Source organism: Antechinus flavipes, chromosome 2 (genome assembly GCF_016432865.1).
Source record: "Antechinus flavipes isolate AdamAnt ecotype Samford, QLD, Australia chromosome 2, AdamAnt_v2, whole genome shotgun sequence".
In the NCBI taxonomy this organism is placed as follows: Eukaryota; Metazoa; Chordata; class Mammalia; order Dasyuromorphia; family Dasyuridae; genus Antechinus; species Antechinus flavipes.
This window is the reverse complement of record NC_067399.1, coordinates 9,593,094-9,618,291: the sequence shown is the minus strand read 5'-3', so window position 1 is coordinate 9,618,291 and position 25,198 is coordinate 9,593,094.

Below are 25,198 nucleotides of genomic sequence, written 5' to 3'. Positions count from 1 at the left end.
GTATTCTCAGACCAAGACTTCTCTGAATGATGTGAATAATTGATGATAATATAAAAACTCCATGCTTCAGCAGGCTTTAATAATGGGGCTGTGATTGACCAATGAGGCATCCTGGCTTGTCAGATGACAACCAAGATGAGAACTCAGATGATCAAATTTCTCTTCACTTCATCTACTTTTCTGTTTCTCTTGTACACAAAGTGTGAAGCAACGGACTTCTTTTTAAACTCTTTTTTAACTCTTATTTAACGTTTTCGTTCCCCAATTACACATAAAAACAATCTTAAAGTTCTTTTTTTTTTTTTTTGGTTTGTTTTTCAAATTTTGAGTTGCAAATTCTTTCCCTCTTTCCTTTCCCCCATTGACAAGACAAGTTGTATACATGTGTAGTCATGCAAAACACGTTAAGGAACTGAAATCTTCCCTAGGAATGGGATCTTCAAAGTGGAAACAGAGAGAATGAATGAGTGAGCATTTATTAAACATTTATTATGGGTCCAAAACTGTGCAGAGAGAGACAGAGACACAGAAAATGACAGAGACAGAGAGACAGATGGGCACAGAGACACAGATATATATATATATATATATATATATATATAGAGAGAGAGAGAGAGAGAGAGAGAGAGAGAGAGAGAGAGAGAGACAGAGACAGAGACAGAGACAGAGACAGACAGGCAGAGAGACAGATATATATATATATAAAGAGATATAAAGAAAAACAGATATAAAGAAAGACAGAGAGAATTTGCTTTCAAATTGCTTAGGCTGTAACTGGAGATTGACAACTTTGGGACAAATGTCAAGGTGTTACCCTTATTTGGTTGGCAGTGCCAGGGGTCTGGAGGGTGCAGATGGGAAGCCAGGGGTGCCCCCATCTTACTGCAGACTGCTGGTGATTCTCTCCACTCTCCCCTGCATACAGCTTCTCTCTATGGTTGTTTGCATGATGACTGGATCCTTGAGAGCAACATCAATCTTTTACTGTTCCTTGTATCTCTAACGCTATAGCCCTGGCATAATATCCACCTAATAAAAGTTTATTAATTGACTGACTCTCGGTGACTCCCATACATCCCCGGGTATGAGCGGCCATGCTGCTTTTCCCTACCGAAGGCCCATGTGGGTGACCTTGAGGACAGGAAGGCTGCAGGGCCCTCCTCCCTGGCTGGTCCCAATGTCTGGGCTAGAGACAGGCCAGCGCCAGTGTGGAAGAGGAGGGTGCGAAGGGGAGGGTCTCCTCTCTGCTTGTTCTTGCCTGGAAAGTCCTAAACTGGCTGCAGGGGCTCAGAAAGGATGGTCAGGTGACACGTTCAGTTAGTTGTCTCATCACCACCATCTCCTCCTGTTTCTAATCAGCCTCTGCCAGTCCAGCCCGTTCTCCTGCTCCTGGGCACGTCAGCAGAAGGAGCTCCTGCCCACAAGCCAAGGCCACCATGCCCCAGTGATTAGGCCCTGCAAAAGGGGCAGAGGCTCCGGATCAAGACCTGCTGGGAGCTGAGGCAGAGGGTCTAGAGCTTCAGCATCAATGGCGGCCCTCATCCTGGTCCGAAGCTCCCAGGACCAAGACAGATGGGAAGCCCGGCTTCCTGGCCAGCACGGGGCCTGCATAAGGGAATGAAGAGCCAGAGCAGGGCAGGGACCCAGGGTTAGCTGTTTGTCTCCCTCAACCTGGTCCCTCAGAGTTCTGCTCTTTTGAAGTACAACCTGTTTGCATTTCCCACCCCCAAGGAAGCCGAGCTGCTGCTGTGGTTAGGGGTGGGGATTGGCAAGTTTCCTTCTGAATGGCCTGCCCCACCGGAGCGTGGCTGCACGCAAACAGGTCTGCCAGCAGAGACCGCGTCCTTTTGGGTCACATGCTGGACAATCCCTCCTGGGAGCCCCAAGGCCCCAAGGCCAATCCCCGAATCTTATTCATTTCAGTGTTTCTCTTTCTCTCATGTCCAGGTCCTCCTCTCCTCTCATGACCTCTCTTCTGGACCATCTCCAGGTCCTCCTGTCCTCTCAGGGCCTCTCGTCCGGACCATTGCTAGGGCCTCCAAATGGATCTCTTTGCCTAGAGTCTCTCCCCTTTTCCCCGCAGCCCCGTCCAGTCCAGCTTCCTCTGAGCTGCCAAAGTGATGTTCCTAACGCTTAGCTCTGCCAGCATCTCCCACTGCTCAATAAAGAGCCCTTCGTTCTCCGCGCTCCTAGAAGTTCTTCCCAACGTGGTCCCTCCCTTCGCATCCAGACTCCTGAGATACTGCTCTCCTCTGCGCTCTCCAGGGTCCCTCCGGCCTGGCCCACTTCTTGAGCCACCCCCCGGGGCACTCTCCCTTTGCCTTGCCTCCCTTGCCCAGAATGCCTTCCTCCCACACCTCCTGGCTTCCCTGCAGACTTCTCCCAGGGGCTGCCTCAGGAGACTCTCCTGTCTCCCCGACCCCGATATCAGCGACTTCCTCTCTATGGTAGGTTTGATTTATCAGTCCGACGTAGCTATGGAACATCCCAAAAGTCTTTGGGCTGCTATTAAAGCCTAGGTTTGGGGGACCATGGGAACAAGCTACTTTAAGGGCAGGGATTGTGTATCTCCTGTGTGTAATATAATGCTTGGCCTACAGTCGGGGCCTAATAAGTACCTGGGTGCCCAGTGTATAGGATATAATCCCCCCAAAGTGAGTGAGCCCTAAATCTTGTCTCTGAGGCAAGTCGAGGTCACCTTCTCAGCCTTCCAGCCATAAAATGAGAGAGGTCCCTCCCAATACAAGAGCGATGACCTCTAGCTTCCTCAGTTTCCTCATCTGTGAAATGGGGTAAAAATGATAGCCCCTGCCTCTCAGCATTGCAGTGAGAGATCTGTAAGATGCTTTACCCAGAGCCTGGTACACGGCAGGTGCTGAGCCATTGACCGAGGGCGTGCCCCTGGCATTGTGCCCACCTTTTCACTGATGTGTGGAAGCCATCTTCTGAGTCAGTGACCTGGGCAGCAGATGAGTGGTTCCATTTCCCTGCCTCTTGTGTCCCTAGGGGAATAATTAGAATAAACAGGCTGATATATATATATATATATATATATATGTATATCTCAATTCCAATCAAGCAGGTCCTGCTGTTATTCCCATTTTACAAGAGGAAATGGAGGCCATGGGGTTGGAATGGCTTTGCCAGGCTCACTCATTTGATAGGTGGTGAAGGCACAATTCAAATCCAGTTTCTTCTCATTCTGGGTCTAGGGCTCTCTCTCTCTGCCCTCCAAAGACCATCACTATAGAACTGGGAGACCTCGCCCCTTTCATTTAATGGGTGAAGGTGATCGAGGCTCAAGGAAGTAAATTGACTTCATGGTATACTGGGAGACTGGCCTTTACCTTTCTTTGTATCTCCATTGCTTAGCCCAGTGCCTGGTATACCCTAGGTGCTTAATAAATGTTTGCCCCAAGGCAGGCTGGTCCTCTGACTCAGCACCGGTGTTGTCCCCAGTGTACCATGCTGCCTCCCATGGGGCCATCTTGGAGCAGAGATAGGAGGCAGCCTTTGGAGAAGGCCTTTTTTGTCTGTGCATTTTGAAGAACAGGCTCGATTAATCAGCAATCGTGACTGTTCCATTCAGAGAGAACTTTACAGCTTACAGAAGTCCAAACAAGCACTTGAGTGAGGGGCATTAGCATCCCTCAGGCCCTTTGGGTTCCACTTATGTCTCTCCTTCTATGAGAGGCCTTTCCTGCACCCTCCTAATCATTCAAATTTTCCCCACTCAAAATGACATATTTACTTGGTATATATTCAGGGCATCCCAGAAGTCTAAGTGCACCAAGATTTGGGGGACACCCCTATTTCATCTTTACTTCCTTGGGCATGTCTCCTTCATGTCCCCATAATGTGGTTCGGGGGCATCCTGTTTGTCTCTGTCACCCTTGGACTTACCCAACACAGTATCTGGAACCCACTTAATAACTGCTTGTTAAATTGAACTGGATTCTTCCCATTTTGCAGATGCAAAAACAAAGGCACAGAGCAGTGACTAATCAGCGACAGCCCCAAAATAAGATCCTATCTCCTCTGACCCTGTCTAGTGGTTTGCTCTTTCTTTTCCTTCTTTCCACTCTGCCCCATTGGCTTGATAGAAAGAAATGCAAAAGCTCTGAGTGGATAAGTTAAGGAAGGGGGGGGGGGAAAGGCCAGTGTCGGAAGGAGCATGTGAGAGTTGGGACTGGGGCATTAATTCTTTTCCCAGAGGGGATCTCCCCCCTTATCTAGGGGGAAAAGGAAAAAAAATGGGGAGAGGAGCTTCTCGCTGTTGGCAGGTGGAGTTCAAATCTAAAAAAACCCTCCTTTCTGAAGCTGGGAACAAGAGGTGAGGGGGAGTGTAGCTGTGTGTCCCCTCTACCCCCTTCCCATGCACACTAATATGGTGGATAATAAGACCAGAGACTCCATTTTTATTTTAATTGGACGGGAAGGAAAACAGTTGGCATCCTGCCCAGCTTCTCACTCTTGACCTGAGTCCATTATGTCAAAGAACTCACCAGGTAACTCCTCGATCCTCCCTCCTGTCCGGCAGCACGGAACCAATGAGGACCCATGGCTGTCATACATCCAACGATTACTGCAGGAGCCCAATGCAGAGCCCAGCCTTGCCACTTCTGAGGGGCCAAGTCTGGAGCTTACCATCTCAGAGCTGATCCTTGGGTTAATCGCCCATCGGGGACTCCACTGCCAGTGGGATTGAGTACTACATGGTGATGATAGCCGCTCCTACGTCACAGGGTCATACGGGGCCAAAGTGAGGTAATATAGAGTTATCTCCAGCAACGTGAAGACACAGGCCATCGCCGACGAGGGCCCCCGGTGACGGGGTTCCAGAGGTAACTCATACTCGGCCATAATGGATTCTTTGAATTAATCAATAGGATGGAAGAGGATCAATAGGATGGAGAGGAGACGTTCCAGTATAGAAGAAGGCTCAAATGTAGCCGAGTTATCCATTAATAATGGATATTATTATATTATTATAATAATTAAATAATGTATCCATTAAAGGGCATATTCTGGGGACAGTGAGTCATCTGGTTTGACTAACGAGACTACAAAGTGGGGAGATGGGACTGGCAAAGTCCATTGGAGTCAGATCGTGCAAGATCGTGAATGTCGATTAAAAATTTCCGACCATATTTTGGGGACTCGGGGGGGTTGGATGTATGCACTAAGAAGGTGACTCCAGCTGTTTGCAAGGGAGAAGGTGGGGAATAGGACTGGAGGTCAGGGACACTAGGTGAGAGGGTAGCATGGGATAAATGTTGGGGAGAATGGTCCCATGCAAGATATACAGCCAAAATATAAGCAATGGGGTTTTTTGCCTAGAATTGCAAAGGAAGGGAAGTTCATGAGAAGCAGATGTTTTTAGTTTCACTTTGTTTTTCCCAGTGCTAGGACAATGTGTAGGTACTTAATAAATGTTTATTGGTTAATCGATCCTTTGGGCATGTGGGACAAAGGGCAGGCAAGGGCAAGTTTTTTTTTCCTGTTGTTTTTATGGGGGTTTGTGTGTTTTTGTCTTTGTTTTCGAAATCCCATCTGGGATTTTCTTGGGTTAGATACTGGAGAGGTTTGTCGATTCCTTCTCTAGCTCATTATCCAGATGAGAAACTGAGGCAAACAAGGTTAAGTGCCTTACCCAGCTCATTTTATAAATAAGAATCTGAGGTGATAGGTTAAGTGATATGCCCAGGGTCACATACATAGTAAGTATCTGAAGGTGAATTTGAACTCAGGTCTTCCTAACGCCAGGCCTGGTACTCTATGCCCTATGGTGCCATCTAGCTGCCCTCCAAGAGTAAGTTTGCCATAATACTATAAGAGTGACTGAAGACTGAGCTCATAGGATCTCCATCTGAAAGGAAACTTAGAGATGATACAAAAACAGCCTCAACAATGGTAACCATAATGGCAAGAGTTGGGATACTGCTCCAATTCTAAGTTTCGTATGTTAAGATCTAGAAGAGGCTTCCAGGTCAGTAGTCCAATAGACCCATTTTATGGTTGGAGGAACTGAGGACCAGAAAGCCTCAGTGATTGTCCGATATTTGACAGGTAGTGGGTGGTTGGGTGAGGATTCAAATCCAGCTCGTCTACATCTTTCTACAGAAACACGCTTCTCCTCCTACATACAGAGCCCCAGCATGCTTTTCTTTGGGGAGAGATATCCAAATTTTAATAAATAAACTTGGGGCCCCGTCCTTATGAAACTTCTCTTGATGGGGATAAAATATATAATCAGATTATTATAATGCCTAGGACCATAGCATAATTACATTGCAGATTTGATCTGTGAGAAAGGAGCATTCGTTACTGCTTGAGGAGGTGGAGGATTAAGAAAAGCTCCCTGGAGGAGCAGCCTTCAGACCAGAGATTAGAAAAAGCCGAATTTCTCATCTGAAAATCTCAATGTGGAGATTTAAGCTAATGTTATTGGCACAGAGCCTTTCTGGCAACAAGAATTTATTCAGTGATGGTGGGTGACCAATATCTCAGTCAATCTATGAGCATTTATTAAATATCTACTATATTTCATGCAATATTAAGCCTCTTTGGCTTCAAAGACAAAAAGGAGACATACTCCATCTTTGAGAAACATTCTCCATCCTCCACACTTATATTCTCTCCCAGTGTATGTATAGGTGCCTAATGAATGCTTGTTGATGCTTGTGCATTTATATATATTTAATATGTATATGTAATGTGTATTACATATATGTTAATATATAATATATATTGCAAAAATAAAACGACTTTAAGAGTCAGTCAATTCACATTTATTGAATGTTTATTGTGTTCCAAGGACTATTTTACTAAATGCTTGGAATGAAAAACAAATAGAAAGTCCCTGTCTTTAAGGAGCTTATATTATAATGGAACAAGATAAACCATAAAAGAAAATTGAGGAATGGAGGAGTAAAGGAGGGATATAAAAGTCTCCATCATGAAGATGGTAAACTCTGGGAGTAACGAGAAAAATGAGACATCACTGGCTGGGGTATCTGGGAGAAAAAAGAGACATGACTGGCTGGGGTATCTGGGAGAAAAAAGAGACATGACTGGCTGGGGTATCTGGGAGAAAAAAGAGACATGAGTGGCTGGGGTATCTGGGAGAAAAAAAGAGACATGAGTGGCTGGGGTATCTGGGAGAAAAAAGAGACATGAGTGGCTGGGGTATCTGGGAGAAAAATGAGACATGAGTGGCTGGGGTATCTGGGAGAAAAAAGAGACATGAGTGGCTGGGATCTCTGGGAGAAAAAAGAGATATGAATGGCTGGGGTATCTGGGAGAAAAAAGAGACATGACTGGCTGGGGTATCTGGAGAAAAATGAGACAAGACTGGCTGGGGCGTCTCCTTAGAGGAAGGTTCTAGAGACAGCAGGGGCTCAGACACAGAGACCTCAGAGGCAGAGGTTCCTTGCAATGTGCTGGGTCTAGATGGAGACTTGAGGATTCAAACCTAAGAGGAGGTAGGCAGTGCAGCCTGGGAGGAAGGAGGGGGTGGGCTAGCAGCTGGGAGAACAGAAAAGGCATCATGTGGGTGGCCTTGCTCGAGTTGAGTTGGAAAGGAGCTCAGAATGCTCGAGGTGCAGGTGAAGAAGGAGGAGCAATCCAAGTTTGGGGGGCAGCCGGGGGAAGACAGCGAGTTAAGCAAGAGGAAGGGGCGTGCGATCAGCTTGGCTGGAATATAGAGAGTGTGAGGAGATGGAACGTTTTGGCCATTAGTACATCATCCAAGATTGGATGTGAACCGAACCAGGAAGGTCCTGGTGTCCAGGTGTCCCAATGCCTTCCGCTAGACTCCTATAAGATGAACATCCGGCCTCTCCCTCTCCAGGGTGTAAATTTATTCAATCCAATGTCACTGGAACTAAACTTGTAAAGTATAGGTCAGGTGATCACTTGTACTGTAGGCTATGGAGAGAGTGCCTGCTAAGGGACAATTTGAGCTCTCTCCCAGTGCGGAGGTTCCATGACGATGATGGATGATGATGATGAAGATCAAGATGGCCTTCAATACAACACTGATGATGGCACTAGAGAAATACCCACACTGCCTAGGGGCATCCTGGGGGCGGGGATTTATAGCTCTCTATTGGTTCTCTTTTGAGTTCCATAGAATCTGTCTCTTCTCGAGTCCCATTTCTTACCGTGGTATTATCTTTCCCAGTCAGAAATGGGGATTCCATCAACTTGAGCACAGCTCCCCAAGCCAAGAAGATGAATGAACTGAGTCACCCAGACTGTGCTTCATTTAATTCTAAAGTAAGTGAATTCCTCTTAGTCATGGGCTCCAGTCATGGAGACTTTTCCAGCTGGAGCCTCAGTTGCCCACGCTCATTTCCTTTTGAGATGAAATCTGTGTCCGGATACTTAGCCCTGCCCACTCGACCACCGCCGCCGCCGCCGCCGAGCTTTCCCGTTAGCATCGGCCACGGCGTGCAAGGACGAGCCAGGTTCCCCCGGACTCCGGCTGCCCCCTTTCCTTTGCGCGGGACCCGGCGACTTTGTCTCATGCGACATGGCCATGTCCCCCTCAAAACACTCAAGATGGAAACATCTTCCTCCGATGCAATATTTTACCCCAAATTGCCATGTCAGCTCTGTGATGCCATATGGCGACTCCCCCCATTGAGTAATATTTAGCAGTTTGATGAACAAGGACTGAATCATATCTTAACCATCTTGGCCAAATATTTTTTTTTTAAATAGCAATGGCATTAGTAATATACATAGAGATAGATATAGATATATGTTTTTTACACTCCTACTTCCTGTTCCACCCACTGGAAATTAAGATCGAAACCTCAGGCAGCCTGTTGAAATTGCCTCAGTCCAAGAGAGCAGCTCAGTCTCATTAGGGAAATTCAATATTGTATTGTAAGTCGGATACAGAATGTCTGTTTTTATTTCTCATGAGCAGCTGTACCATATTGAGCAATCGTCCCTGGGAGGAACTCAGCAGGGGGAAAACTGTTCAAGTGTTTTATTCATAAGCAGGGCCCGGCCTTTACCTGGGGTTGTCAAAAACCTGGGAGAGTTCCAAAGCCCAGAGAACAAAGGCTGTGTTTTCCGAGAGTCAGAGGCCAGAGAGTTCCAGACTCCGCGCCAGGACCCTGGCTCGGAGGCCGATCCCTGCCCAGGATCGCTCAGCCAATAGTGGCGGAGCGTCGGAGTTTTTTCCATCATCTCCTGAGTCAGACATGTTGCCATTTGATTCATCTCAGTGATGATTTATTAAGCACCTACTATGTGCAGAGCTGGAGGCTACGAGCAGACACAGGAGAGAGAGAATCAGTCTTTGTTAAGTCCTGCTTCTGATGTTGCCTTGATCTTTTAGAGTCCTTGATAATTCTCAGAAAGGGTAAGTTATAAGTGAGCTGCCCATCTGTATGATACAAAATCACCGGAGCAACAAGAGCAAAAACAATAATGTCCGAGACCTTGGATATAGAAACAAAGATAAATGTTTTTAATTGGATAATTATCCATAAAATAATCTAATTATCCTCAAGGAGAGAGGTGAAGAAAAAGGCTTCCTTGCCTTGGCATCAGTGGCTAAGATTGAAAAAAATCCCAGTGCCCCCAATTCATAACTGCATTCACTATCTCCTTATTGTGCCATCTCTTAAAACACACACTCACACACACTCACAATCACACACAATCACACACACACACAATCACACACTCACATACACAATCACACACTCACACAAAATCACACACACACTCACATACAATCACACACACTCATACACAATCACACACACACATAGTCACACACACAATTACACACACAAAATCACACATACTCACACTCACACACAATCACACATTCACACACACTCACATACACACATGCTCACACTCACACACAGCACCTCAAACAAATAATTCTGCTTGCTTCTAATCCAGGATTTGCGAATTAGTAACTCGATTTACCAAGTAGAACCTAGTACTAAAGACATCATGGAAAGAGAATGGATTTATAAGAGAATGCCAAAAATAAAAATAAAAAGGATAATCTTTGGTTAAATGAGGTATCTAGTTATATGGGGCAGTAGGACAAATATTAGGCTTGGAGTCAAGAAGGCCAGAGTTCAAATCTAGTTTCACTTAGTTCTGTGATCTTAGCCCAGTCACTTAACTTCTGTCTGCCTCGGTTTACTTACCTCACAGGGTTATAGAGAGCACTAAATGAGATAATGTTTATCAAGTGCCATGCGGAAGGCACTTAATAAATACTCCTTTACTTTTCTTCTTCATAAAGTTTTGTTAGGGACTTATAAACCCCAAAGTAAGATGATCAAACCATAGTATCTCACCCTCTTCCTGCCCATTGACCTAGGATTGAATTCTTCTAAGAGTTATTATTGGGTTCAGCAGATCAACAGATGATGGAGCTGAATAAATCTTTCCTAGAAGATAGGGAAGCTAGGGACAGTTAGGTGACTTAGTGGATAGAGTCCTGGGCCTGGAGTAAGGAAGACTAATTTTCAATTCTGATCTCAGACACTAGTTAAGTGACCCTGGATATGTCACTTCACCCTGTTTGCCTCAGTTTCCCCATCTGTACAATGAGATGAAGTATTTTTGTCCAAAACATAAGTGAAAATGACTGAACAACCCAAGACTTATAAATTGCATTAAGTCATCCACAAACTTTTGTTAGATACTTACTTTATGCCCTACTCTTTATAGAAGTTCTGGGTATAGAAAGAAAGGCTCCAGGTACTCCATTCCCTCAAGGATCTCCCTTTCAAAAAGGAAAGATAATAAACAGACTACTGGCTAACCAGGGGTTGCAAGCAGGCGATAGGCCTACTTTGGTTAGATTAAGAAGGTCAAGTGCTTTGCAAATCTTAAAGCACTAAGTACATTTCAGCTATCATAATCATTCATCTTATTTTTCTCCTCTTCTTTTTTCCCCCAATGAAATTGAAATAGAAAAGCAGGGCTGAGACAACTCACTATCTAGCCATTATTCATTTAAATTTAATGTTCTGAAAATGATTACACAGATGTGTGCACAAAATTACTGCTTTGCAGGATTTATTTAAAGTTTTAAGCCTTAAGCTCATCTTCTATGGGCTCATTAATACATTTTCAAGACAACCCAGTTGCAGACAAGACGAAAGGAGGCTATGGATCCTATTCTATCCCATCTGATTTTGATTTCTTTTGCTAGGTCTCCAATATAGAGAATATAAAAATATCTCTAAAAGATATTTTTAATTCCATGTAGTTCGGACGGTTTTAAGTATTTTATGTGATCTCATCTATTGTAACTGTTGATCTGAAATTTTAATGGATCTATGTCCTATCTGAGAGATTGTGGACAGCACTTTTGTCTGTGATGATGATCTGGCTCTAGTAACAGTTCGTGGAATTCTCAAGGATATTTTGTAATACAGGATTTTTCCTTTGTTAGTTTATAAAAGATAATATTTTCTAATGTAAAATACCAGCTATCAAGTTGTCATAGTAGATATTCAGTAAGCATTGATTTTTTTTTCAATTCCCCAATGATATGTTGTACAGTTTCTACTTTTTATTCGCATAGTCTATATGGATCACGTGCCTGGCTTCTTTATGGATCACATGGCTAGGAAATTAACCAGAGGCAAATTGAAGCTTGATTGTAAGTAAAAGTTCCAAAAAAAAAAAAAAAAATCAAAACTGCCCAACAATAGCGTGGCCAGCTTTGAGTGTAGTAGAAGATTCCCCTTTACAAAAGGTCTTCACTATTCTTTTTCTCAGGTAGAAGGTAGATCAGAAAACTTCCAACATCCCTTCCAAGTCTGAAATCGTAGTAGTCTAGGATAGTTTGGTGAGGTATGTGTGAAAATATCAGCTGCCGTCAAAACGTGCCGGGACAAAAATTGGACAGAAGGATTTTGGGACCGAGAGTGATCTAGGGGCAAAGGAGATATTTTAGGCAGAAATAAGAATCAAACAGCTTCGGAGATGGTGCTGATGAGAGTAGGGGCTGGGGGCCAAGCTCACACAGGAGAAATAACAAGTTGTTGAAGAAGGCAAATGACCATCTCAATTCACTACATTCAATTCTTGCTTATCTTTGTGCTTATGGGTATTTGGGTTTTTTCTTGAAGTTAATTCTTTCAAAGAGCTTTGACCATGATTCTTATGATAAGAGAAGAGAAATATCCTCAGAGGATACTAGAACCCAAGGAGGCAGTGTAGCATCCTGGTTGTATAGAATGGAAGTTCCTTGAGGGCAGGGGTCATGGTTTAGAGCAGTGAAACTTTCTCAGGATTCTACTTAAGACAAGAATTCAATAAATATTTGGTAACAGGTTTGTTACTCTTCTTGGATCTTTTTCCCTATCCAGTTTCCAATTTCCCTATTTTGTTTCTGATCACTTCCCCATTCTGAGCCTCCATTTTTCCACTATACAGTGATTGGATTGGAATAAATATTATCTAAGGTTCCTCCAGTTCAGACATCTCCATTCTTTTTTTGAAGGTCTTTGTAACAATGGCTGTGTTCTGAGGTCCCTTCTGCAGTGACATCATGCATTTCCTGTTCTAAAGTCCATTCTAACTCTGATATTCTGTATTCAAAAGTTCCTTCCAGCTCAGACATTCTGTTTCATGTTTTAAGATATCTTCCAGCTCTCAAATTTTGTATTTTATGCTCTATTATTATGTTTTATGCTTACTGTGCTCACCCAGATCCAATAGGTTCTGATCCTTTGAATGTGTATGGCAAAGACACCCGTAGCTTTAAAACGAATTTTCAGACATAGCTCATCATCTCCGACGATACTGAAGAAACTTTTCTTTGCACCAAGTTTTTCCGGTAGTTAATTTCTGGATCTAGGAATGGGCTATATCTGCTTAGTTCCATTTATGACTTGAAGCTCCTTATTCAAGGTAGCAGGGGGCCATCATTGCAAAACCAAGAATGGTTTATTGTGGAGACAGAAGAAAATCGAATTATCCAGCCTCTGTAAGCACAATAGAAGCATTACAGTTGGGAAATGGCATCCTCAGAAATCAGAGGTTCATTAAAGAGATGGCCACAGAGCATAAGGAAATGTTTGAACAAAACAGGCTTTTTTTACTCCACTTCAGTAACCCTGGTTTGGGGCCCACTGAATACAAATTCAGTGGGTCAGTCAAAAAAAGCATTTGTAAAGCCTTCAGTACCAAGTACTACATGAAGAATTAAGGATACAAAGGAAAAGGAAAACCAGTCCCTGACCTCAAAGGGCTTATGTTTTAAATGGGAGAAGGACCATGCAAATAACTTGTCTCATACGTCTAAGAATAGATGGAAGGTAATCTGAGAACCTTGGAGGAGGGAAGAAAATCTCTTGCAGAGGGTGGGATTGATGAGGAATCTTAAAAGATACTAGGGATTGTGCGGAACAAACAAGAAAAGGCAGAACATTTCAGGTAAAAGGGGCAGAAAATTTCAGGTAAAAGGGGAAGTAAGTGCAAAGGCAGAAGGCACTGTGTCATGTCCTGTTCAGGTAACAAAAAGCAGAGCCAGGTGTTGGGATCATGGAGATGTGAAGGAGAATGATGTATTGAAACACTGGAAAGATGGAGAAGAAGCAGGTTGTCATCACTTTTAAAGGTCAAACAAAGGGGAGCATATTTGACCCTTGAGGTAATAGGGAGCCATTGTTGCTGAGTGCAAGTAAAGGAAGGATTTGGTTAGACTTAAGTCACTTTGGAAGTGGAGTGGATTCAAGCCAGCAGGGCCAAGACACAGAGAACCGGTTAGGAGGTGATTGCAGTAGCCTGAAGGAAAGATGATGAGTAGTGGCTGCCTGGGTGGTGAGAAGTAGATAGGAGTGAGAGATGCTAGAAATGACAGGGCTTGAAACGTGGGGTAAGCGAATGAGAACATTGTGTGAGGCTGGTGGGAGGGGCTGCCAAAGAAAGCCCTGTCCTTGCCCTTGACCCCCAAAACCACAAGAGCACATTACTTTGGAGCCTCAGAGGGATGCTGTGCCACAGGACGAGCAGAATTATGTTGCCCATTTTGTAGGTGCAGAGATTGAGGTCTGCTGTCTTATCAAGTGATTCAGTCTTCCTGAAGACTGTAGACCTGAGAGATGCTGTATCCTCTGTGACAGTCACTTACTCATTGGATCTGTCAATCAATCTCTGTGAATGTGATCACAGAGCCCACGAGTGCCAGAGGCAGGGTTTGAACCAAGGCATATCAGGATCAGTTGAAATAGCTAAGGATCCCTAACCTGAAAAAGAAACGACTTAGAGAGGACGGGAGAGCCCCGTGACAGAATTTGATGGGCTGTCACGGGGAATAAAGTTTTGCCAGAGGATTCTGGAAAGATGGTGGAATAGGTCAGAAAATTTTCAGCTCTCCAAATTTCTTCCACAAAAAAGGATAGAATATGTCCTCAGAGGGAGGATAGCAGCAATAAGCAGAAGTCAGAGCAAAGCAGTTGTTCTCCTAAGACAATTTAAGAAGACCCCAGAGACCTGACTCACAGGAGCAGAGGTTCTGCCCCCAAGACTGTCTGCTGAATCAACAAGCAACAAGCTGTGGGGGCATCTGGGATTGGGAGGTGGTCTCGGTCTCAGAAATTTTCAGACATATGTGGGGCTCTCAGTGGTTGAGTAGGAGAAGACTAAAAGTCTTCCACTGGCAAGGGATGCCAAGCACAGACACTGCCTCTGTAGGGGAGAAGGAGCTAACACACATCTGCTGAATGGAGCCTTTTAACTGTGGGCACCTGCAGAAAAACAGTCCCAGGTTTCAGTTCCAGGGCAGAGAGGACAGCTGTAGTTTGCAACCACTGGAGGATTCGCAAGACAGTACGGCTGGGGACCCTAGCTATGGGTTAGGAGTGAAGAAAAGAGTCCATCTTTGAGCTTAGGAATGAACCTCAGTAAATAAAAATAAGAAGGACCTGAAGCTTGGGGCATCATTCCTCATGCCTCATGACTAGAACTTGATAGTATTAATGACTGCTAAGTAAAACAAAATTAAAAAATAAAATAAAATGAGCAAGCAAAGGAGAAATATCCCAACCCAAATAGCTGCTATGGGGACAAAGAGGATCTTGGTTCATATTCAGAGGAAGATAATGGAACTAAAAAAGTCACTCTGTTTTCAGTGATAAATATTTCAAAAGCAGGAGTTGAGATCACAACCAGTAAAGTTAAGTATAATCCTGAATGAAAGAAAAATGGATATTTAATGAACTAAAGACTTCCAGGTATTGGTAACAAAAATTTGTGACAGAATTTAAGGGAAATTTTGACATATAAGATCCAGGAGAAATGTTAGGTAACCATTGAAGAGCAATTATGTTTACTTCTTATATATGAAAATGTTATCAATTCTTTTATTGTTATCATAATTTGCTTATAATTCTTGGATTGAGCTGAGTAAGAGTATTTTTCTTAAAATATAAAACTGTATAGAGAGAGATAAAAAAGGAATATCTCACTAAATGAGGCATAAAAGGAAAAAAATGATTCAGCAGAAGCTAGTGTGGGGAGAGTGAATAGTGCTAGAACCTTCCCCTCATCAGGAATGGGTTGAAGAAGGAACATATACATCTAGAAGAATATCAAAGTCTTCTAAATTTAGGAGAGAAAATAAAAGGGGAAAGGGATAGGGTGGGAAGAGAGGATAAGGGAGGAATTCTTGAAGAGGTAGATAGGTTTAGGAAAAGGAGGGCAAGGTAACTGGTAAAAGTAAAACAGAGAGGGGAGGAGGCATGGAATCAGGATGAGAAAGATAGTAAGAAAAAAATACAAAGGAGGAAAATGCACAATAAGTAATATTAGTTTAGAATGTAAATGGGATGAATTTACCCATAAAATGGAAATTAATATCAGATTATAATTTGAATTCAACAAAATGTTGCTTCTAGGAAATTCTATGAAAATGAAAGATACATACAAAGATTAAAAAATCAGCAGTAGAATTTATTATATAAAAAGCTGGGGTAGCAATCATGATCTCACACAAAATTAAAGCTAAAATAGATTTAATCAAAAGAAAAAATAGGGAAACTACACTCAACGATTTTATTCAGTAGAGTATTAGATTAAAATAATTAGACTGCATAAAATACCTGAGAGTATACATGCCAAAACAGACACAGGAACTATAGGAACATAAACATAAAACACTTTTTATACAAATAACTTCAGACTTAAAAAGTTGAAGTAATATGTATTGTTCATGGAGGGTAAAGTCAATATAATAAAAAAGTGACAATTTAACCTAACTAATCTATTTATTCAATGTCATCTCAAATAAATTACTAAAAAAATTCTATTACTGGGTTAGAAAAAATAATAACAAAGTTTACTTGGAAGAACAAAAGGTCAAGAACTTCAAAGAAACTGGTGGGGGGGAGGATGGAAAGGAAGCAAATTCAGCAGTTTCAGATCTTAAATGATATATAAGGGAGGGGCTGGTTAAAGTAGAAAACAGATCATTTCAATGATTTTAAATTAATTTTTTTTCTTGTTTAAATAAGACCTCTGCAATCAATAATAGAAAAAAAGTGCAGAAAATTTTGGGGAAAACTTTCATTGACAAGATCTCAAATAGGAAGTGATTAGGTTGGAATATTACTGTGGTCTAGGAAATAGTGAGTTGTTTGGTTGAGAAAAAACAGGGAAGGACTTGAACTTATGAAGAAAGATGTCCATCTGCAGAGAAATAGATGACAAGAGGAAATAAGCATAGTACGTAGTTTTCCATATATGTTTAGGTATGTTTATGTTTATAGATATCTATGTACATCTATGTATGTGTGTATATTCCATGTTTAATTGTAGCCTTCTTTAGAGTAAGGGAAGGAAAGGGGAAAGTAAAATGAAAGTACACAGCAGAGAACAAAAGAAAACCTCGTGGGAAGCACAGAAGCTGGACAGCTTTGAAAGCAATGGGTAATGTTATATAGGCTTTCCTTCATGTTTCAGATGAGGTAAATGGGGTCCAGGAGGATGAATTGACTTGGCCAAGATCACATGGTGAGGAAGTGATGGAGAGGGGACTAGAACCCAAGTCCCCCCCTTCTTGTCCTCTTGGCATTAGGCAGTGGGCAATAGTGAGCACTATTTTTTTTTTCTTTTTCTTAAGCATGCCATAGACTAATTATCACAATTACTCTCTGGTCCTTGGAGAAGTAACATTTCCAGAGGAATGTTAATAATCAAGATTAAACTTAAAAGTGTGAGAGTTTTTAATGGAGAGCTGATTGTTAAACATTTTCTAGAATGCCCCATTTATATTCACGAACTATCAGATCTAGAAATTTGAAAATAGAGAAGACAAAATGTTGAGGCTCCAAAGGTCTTAGAAGATTAAAAAATCAGAGCTGGGAGGAGCCGTAGAACTACAACATTGAGGACTGAGGGGATCTCTTCCCTTTTATTTGATAGGCCCAAAGAGGAACCAGTGATGTGCTAGGAAGGTTTATGGGCATGAGGATTTTGTATCAGAAGCCCTGACCCCAACACTGATAAGCTTGGACAAGAAAAGATTCTCCTAAGTTTTGGTCATATTAGGCAGCTAGATGGAGCAATGAATAGAGTGTCAGACCTGGAACCTGGGAAGAAATCCCACCACAAATTATACTAGTTTCTAACACTGGGCCACTCACTCAGTATTTTATTTGCCTCAGTTTCCTCACCTGTCAAATAGAGAGTAAAATATCACCTACCTCCTAGAATTGTTGGTAGGAATCAAATGACTAATTGTAAAGCACCTAGTGTGTAGAAAGCATTATTTAAATTTTGCTTTTATGATTAGTGCTCTCCTTAGGAGAAACAGTCATATATATGAAGTCACTTTGGCTTTGTCACAATGAAATGGGCTATTTTAAGGACAGGTTATTATTCTGGATTCTTTGAGCCCAGTGACATATCCCCTGGATCACAGGGACTATTTTCAAGTCCAGAGTCACCACTGCAATCTATCCCCCCACCAATAATCCCTTCCACTGACCAAATGACTTAATAATGACAGTATTAGTCACTCAAGCTGAGGTCATTCCTGGAATCTTGCCCTTTCTCCTTGTGGAGAATCCTTTCAAACAGTTAAACTTCTTCAAGAAATGATGAAGATCAAAGATAATGTGTCTCAGAACCGAAATTTGAGTTTCAGGGGGGTTTATTTTAATCATAGGATGAATGAGGGTCTCTTCTTAATAATGTTTGAGCTTCTGTCTCCTCTAGGATTTTCTCTAGACATAGTAGAATTAAACTCATGTCTATTAAAAAAAATAAAAAGGTAAAACGCAGGCAGCTAGGTGGTACACTCCATAGAGCACCTATCCTGGAGTCAGGAAGACCTGAGTTCAAATCCAAGTGGGCAAGTCCATTAGCTCCAATTATTGGGGTAGAAGTGGGAAGGAGAAAAAGAAAGAAAAGTTAAAATGGCATGCTCCTTTGCAGATGCTCAAGCTGACAAAACACTGAACTTTATTCACCCCATCAGGGAATGTAAAATGACCTGTTCCTGAGTCCACAGTCATGACAGATCTCCCTGGTATTACTAACGACTCAAAGAATGCGATCTCTAATGAGCTATAGCTCCCCTAGGCTTCTATACAGGCTTATATGGCTATTATGTGGCTGATGTTTTTTTATTAGGAGAAAGGACTTAGGGGCAATAGAAAGGTGAACTTTCCCCAGACCTGCACCGTCCACATAGCTCACATTAAGAGTGAAAGGCAAGGTTCAGGATTGTTGCTTCCCATCATGGCTCGGGCTCCCGCTTTCCCTCCCCTTTAGGTTGTACTAGATCCAAGAGCTCCTTTGTTGGACCCAGGAGGGTTAGAGTTGGTCCAGGAATTTCTAAGTTTCTCTGCTACTGCTACCCCAGTGTTGCTGGCTTCCACTCCTGCATTTCCTGACTTGGTCCAGAAACTATTCTCGCACAGTTGTTTGCACATTTTCTCCCCAATTAAACTGTGAACTCCTTGAGAGAGAGAGGCTGCCTTTTAACTTCCTTTTTGTATTCCTAGTGCTCAGTACAGCGCCTGGTACTTAGAAGGTGCTTAATAAATGGACTGACGTCACCATCTCTCAATTTTAGCATCTCATATTGTGGTATCCTGGGTGGATCTCACGGCTGTGACAGGAGACAAGGTTCGAGTCCTTTTGTGCAGCTCTTCCCTAAATGTCTTCCTCTTCATTGCAATAACTCTTCTGTCCCTTTGTTTTTCTTTTTGCTGAGGCAATTGGGGTTAAGTGACTTGCCTAAGGTCACACAACTAAGGGGGTTAAGTGTCTGAGATCAGATTTGAACTCAGGTCCTCCTGACCCCAGGGGCTGGTTCTCTGTCCACTGCGCCACCTAGTTGCCCCTTCCATCACTTTTCAAGACCACGTATAAGGCTGTAGCCTGGGTGTTAGTACCAGGAGTGAATCAATCTACCGTGCTTGATGAATGAACCTGTAGAGATGTGCAGGTACCAACCAGTAAGGGTCTCAGAGCTAGGATTCAAGAGCTGAAAAGGGTACTTCTTTCAGAGAATAGTCTCTAGTCGAGGCAGCCATATATGGGGAACACCAAGGCCAGTCCATAACTTGTCAAAGAAACAGCCTTGTCCAAGATATTTTAACAATGCTCAGGAAACAGAAGAGGGCTTCAAAAGGCAGTCAGAGTGTTCATGGAACCTCAGCCTGAATAAGGAGAGCAGAGCAGGAGCAGGCAGGCAGGCAGGGTACTCTAGGTAGCTCAGACTACATCTGGACCATTCATTCAAAATAAGGATGGATGGTCTGACTGCAAAGATAACTGATTAATAAATGACTCCCACATCAATAATCAGCCATTTCTTCACTGAGGGATGGTCAGTATTCTGTATGTGTGTGTGAGTGTGAGAGAGTGTGAGAGAGTGTGAGTGTGTGTGTGATATCGCCGGTCTAGAGTCCCTTGACTTTGCTTGAAGGAAATAGTCGTGATCCCCAGATCCAAGGGTTGCGAGATTTCTATATGATCTTGGTCTCTTCTGTTGCCTGATCTTTCTCCGTATTTTCCCATATATCTTCCCCCATATTCATGACTCTTATTGAAGCAGCTGAGAACCAAAGTCCAGGGTGCCTTAGCTTGGGGGTCCGTGTTAAGTAGGGGGCAGAAAGTCTGCACCAGCTGGGGGTACACGAGCTGCCTTTATCTTCCTGGAGATCTCCACATGTGCTCATCCAGCATGCTCAAGCGCATCTGATGATGAGGGGGATGACTCATATTGAAACATCAGCTTCAGCTTTGCAAAACACTTCTCCATAGATTACCTCATTCTATCCAGAATGGGGGAGCACCTAGACCTGGAGACAGGGAAATTCAGGGCTAAATCAGGGCTCACTCAGAAATTCACACCCCCCTGTATGCATCTATGTGTATGACGATGGCTGCGGGCTCTGGACTTGTGATCTTCACAACAAGAGTAGGTGCAACTATTGCTCATATTCCTATAAGGAAACTGGTCAGAAGTCTTGAGATGTGCCCAGATTTGCAAGGATCTGAGATGATTTGAACTCAAGGCTTTCTAATTTTAAGTCCAGTTCTCTTTCTTCTATGCTAATTGTTGCCTTCAGCCTCCACTAAATAGCTAAATTCCAAAAAAAAATTACCTACTGTGTGCCAGATTCTGTGTTGTGCCAGGTTGTCTGGGTGGTAGGAAGTATAGATTCAACATGTACACTAGTGACTATAGTCCAATTAATCTGTAAATACACTTTATTCAATACCTACTAGAGGAAAGGTGATGAGATTCCCTCTACAGAAAAACAAAAACAAATGAAACAACCCTCTTCATAAGGACCTTAATATTTTAATGGGGGAACAAGGATATAGATATTGATAGAAGCACAAATAAAGATTTTGATATAGATATTGCTATAAACATAGACAAGAATAAACATGATATAGGAGGATATATGTGAGATAAACACATATGATGGTATATAATGTAAATATATCGATATAGACATAGATAAGATATAAATATGATATAAATATAGATATAGATGTTGATGTAGATATAAATATGATATAAATATAAATATTGATGCAGAAATAGATATTGATATAGGCAGATAGGATTTAAATATAACCAAGACTTAGATATAGACATATATTTATATAGATATAGGGATAGAAATTGATATAGACTAAGTGTTGATAATGATATAGAAATAGATTTAGATATTGATATAGGCATAGACAGGATAAAAATATAAACATAGAACTAAATATAGGCATAAATATTGATACAGACTAAATATTGATAGAGAAATAGTTTTAGATATTGATTTAGAAATAGACAAAATAGAAATATAAATAAAATAAATAAGATAAAACTATGATATAAACATAGATATTGATATAGAAATAGATACAGATGTTGACATAGGCATTAAAGGATTTAAATATAATACAGACATATATTGATATAGATATAAGTATTGATATTGATATAGGCATAGACAGGATAGAAATATAAACATAGAAATAGATATAAGCATAGATATAGATACAGACATAAATATTGATAGAGAAATAGTTTTAGATATTGATATAGAAATAGACAAAATATAAATATAATATAAATGTAGATAAGAGAAAACTATGATATAAATATAGATGTTGATATAAAAATAGACACAGATGTTGATATAGGCATAAACAAGATTTAAATATAATACAGACATATTGATATAGATACAGGGATAGATATTGATATATATATATAAGTATTGATATTGATATAGGCATAGATAGGATATAAATATAAACTTAAATATAGATATTGCTATAGATATAGACATAGATATTGCTATAGATATAGATGTTGATATAAACATAGGTTATAAATGTAATATATCAGACATACACTGATGTAGATATACGCACAGATACTGGTGCAGACATATTGATATAGAACTAGATTGAAATATTGATATAGAAATAGACAAACTATAAATATAAGCATAGTTGTAAGCATAGGTATAGATATTGATATAGATGTAGCTATTGAAAAGCAAATCCTTTGTATGACTTTTACAGCCCTTCACTATCTGCCTGTTAAGCCTAATTATCTTTGCCTGCAAGGCAAGGATTCCATGATCCAGCCCGCATTGTCTTCTTGCTGTTTCTTATCAATCTCTTCCATCTCTGTTCTTTTGCACTGAGAATCTTCAGGCTCTACAATGAACATCCTCCTTATCTCTTTCTCTTAGATTCCCATTTCCCTTCCAAGCTCAACCCAAGTACCAGCACCTATCACTGGAGGTCTCTCTGTAACCCTGCAGCCCACTACCTTTGCTATCTGAATTCCTTGTATTCACATGCGTCAGGGTAGCTAGGTGGAACAATGGGTCTGCATCTCTCCCTGGGTTCAGCCATAAAATAAGGGCCAGAAAGAGCTAGTGACATCCCTGACTTTAAATCTCCCTACTTGGCCCACTGTACTCCAAGCCTCTCAGCTTGGGAGTGGGGAGACAGCAGGAACTTCCAGAGACAAGATTCTTCTGGTAGAACTTTGAAGAACCAATGAGGGACACTTGACTAGATACTATGCACATTTATTACGAGAATTTTGTTTCTCCCCCCTGTGGGGAGATGGGAAGGAGAAAACAACAAATCCTTGATAATTAAAAATATACATAAATACATATACATACATTTATTTAATTACATTTTTTTTCAGAAAAGAACAATGTCACCCCCAAGTCAGAATGAAACGCTAGATTAGGAGGTTGGAGAGAAACCAGTGGAAGTGGGAAATGCTACATGGATGAAAGCCCAGATTCCCTAACAGACTAAAGCAAAGCTACACTGCTACCTACAGACATGGGAAGAGGTGGGGTGCCATCGTGAGTGGGGAGGGTATGGTTGTGAGATTTAGTTTTACATTAGACTCAATAGGCAGAGTCTCTCTGTAGAACCACATGGTATAGATCTGTGAGGATCCAGCATCAGCAGACTTGAATCTGACCAGTTCTTCTACTGCTTAATACCTGGGTAACTGCAATATTGAGTTCAGTTGGTTCACCTGTGAAATGAGGCAGTTAGAGCTGTCCCAGCTTTAAAATCCTGGGAAATTCTATAAAATCCCAAACTCTCAAAGCTGGATGATACTGTGATGGTCATCTGGTCCAATCTGCTGGATGATACAGTGAATAGAATACAGGGCTTGCTTGCCAATCTCCAATTCTCTCTCTTATTTATAATATATAACATATACATATATGTATATATGTGTATAAATGCACACATACAAATTTCTAAGGTTTTACACATTATTCATATTATATTTATTATACTTAAGGTCTAATATATATTATATATTTCTAAGGTTTTATGGGTGCTTGCAAGACATGTATATGCATTTATGTATACACACATGTATTTTTATCTATATATGTATACACACATGTGTTTTTATCTATATATGCACATTTCCCAGGCATCACTTCAAGATTATCCATGTGCTGCTGAGTACTCAGTGATTAGCTAGGAATTAGGATCATGGCCACCCTCAGGGATTCTTGTGTTTGAAAGTCTCTTCTAGACTCGGGTCAAAGCCTTCAACCTGAAAAGACTTGCAGAGATCCTCCTTTCAATATCTTTCTGGGCGACAGAAGAAGTTAGGTCTCCTGAGGTAGAAGCAGCCAAAGCAGGAACCCCCCTCACCCTCACTGCAACCTTTTCTTCCCTCTCAAATCCTCTAAATCCATCACTTGCTCCATGTTGCATAAAGGCTGATACACATCTTTGGCTCTCTGTGGGGGCCCTTGGTATGGTTTCTCCTACTTCCTGACTTTCCTCTTTCAATAAACCAGCAGTTTAGTTCAGGGGAGGGAGGTGATGAGCGAAGGAGAAAATGGGCATGGGAATTCATTTCCCATTTGCCCATTTTAAACTTTATGCTTTCCATATGCCTTATTCTGCTTGATTCTTCCCAAACCAAAGCTAGTTGGAGGGACTGTATAAGTTCTGAGCCTCTGAAATAATCAAAGGACACGGAAATATGTCAGTGCCTGGCTCTTTGGTGCCAAGGAAATGCAGTGCATGATGGGTGTGGGGGAGGGTCACTCCACACTGCTAGTCTAGCAGGAGAAGTGGCATGAGATGGTACAAAGAACAAAGAGTCATCGGACTCAGAAAAAAAAAAATCCATGAGATGGGGGAAAGTGAGCAGGATTCTATATGAAGAGGAAAGGATAAGTCAGATGCTCTATGAAAATGTACCCAGATGTGATGAGCTGGAGTCCCTAGGAAAGAGTCCCAGGAAGATGTGATTAAGAAGCACAGATGCAGGGCAGAGAGAGTAGGGAAGGTGGAAAGGGTGAAATGGAGATTGAGGGCTTGGGGGAGGAGTAAACTACCCATACAGTTAGGGGAAGAACCTGCATGGAGATCACAGGTGTTGTTGAGTGCTGAAGTGCACCGGGGCTCTGGGATGAGAGGACTTTGGATGTGCAGCAGGGGCCTGGCTGACATCCCCATGCTCCCAATTTGGGCCTCAGCAATGGTTACCATCCAGCTTGGCCTTTAAATGAATTCAGGATTAGATAATCTCAAGTATCCTTATTCTTTTTTACAAATGAGGAAATAGGTTCACCAAGGGAAGGATCCTTCTCAAGATCCACTCTAAGAGGAAAGAGGTCCACCAAGGGCAGGGTCATCCTTCAAAGTTCATTCTAAGAGGAAAGAGATCCACCAAGGGAAAGGGCCTTCCTCAAGGTCCACTCTAAAAGGAAAGAGGCCCACCAAGGGAAAGGTCCTTCCTCAAAGTCCATTCTAAGAGGAAGGAGGTCCACCAAGGGAAGGATCTTTCCTCAGGGTTCACTCTAAGAGGAAAGAGGCCCAACAAACGAAGGGACCTTCCTCAAGGTCCACTCTAAGTCAGAATAAAAAACAAAAAGCCCTGGGTGTTGATGTCTAAACAGTGTTGGAATCTCTTCCTCCAGTGGTCTTTCCAGACCCTGGAGTCATTGTCTGAATCAGTTTTTTTTCTTTAAAAACAACAACATTTTATAATTCTGAGAGACTTTGGAATTCTTAGCCTGCAAGATTTCTCATAGTTGCCCAGGACTTTCTGGGAGAGAGGTGATGGACTCCAGGTGCAGATTGAAATACACATTTTTGGACACGGTCAATGAAGAGAGTTATTTTATTTGATTATGTCTGCTTGTCATAA